The sequence below is a fragment of the Corvus brachyrhynchos genome, unplaced genomic scaffold, assembly GCF_000691975.1.
Source record: "Corvus brachyrhynchos isolate BGI_N302 unplaced genomic scaffold, ASM69197v1 scaffold928, whole genome shotgun sequence".
Taxonomy (NCBI): Eukaryota; Metazoa; Chordata; class Aves; order Passeriformes; family Corvidae; genus Corvus; species Corvus brachyrhynchos.
Genome location: NW_008239558.1, coordinates 54448 through 54859, shown reverse-complemented (window position 1 = coordinate 54859; position 412 = coordinate 54448). Strand labels below are relative to the sequence as shown.

Genomic DNA, 412 nt, shown 5'->3' with positions numbered 1-412 from the left:
AGGTGGGGGTAGCCCAGGGGGGTTTGGGGGCATCTAAGGGGGGTTTGGAGGTATCTTCATGGGGTTGGGGATACCTTGATGGGGTTGGGGGCATCTCAAGGGGGTTTGGGGCGTCTCCCAGGGGTTGGGTAGAGGTGGCTGTGGTCAATGGGAAATGACCATGGCCAATGGGAGATGACCATGGCCAATGGGAGATGACCATGGCCAATGGGAGAAGACCATGGCCAACATGAGATGACCATGGCCAATGGGAGATCACCACAGCCATCTTGTGTTGACCACAACCATCTTTGTTGACCATGGCAATGGAAGGAGACCATCGCCAGTGGGAGACAACCACGGCCACCTTACCTTGACCATGGCCAATGGGAGATGACCATGGTCAATGGGAGATGACCATGGCACCTTACCT

At 56.1% G+C, this 412-nt stretch overlaps 1 protein-coding gene across 1 annotated transcript in view; it reads left to right on the top strand.

Annotated features, from left to right (window-relative positions):
* Positions 1–412, top strand: part of LOC103621056 (retinal guanylyl cyclase 1) — a 31467-nt gene that overhangs the window by 4113 nt on the left and 26942 nt on the right. The gene's annotated exons all lie outside the window — the stretch shown is intronic.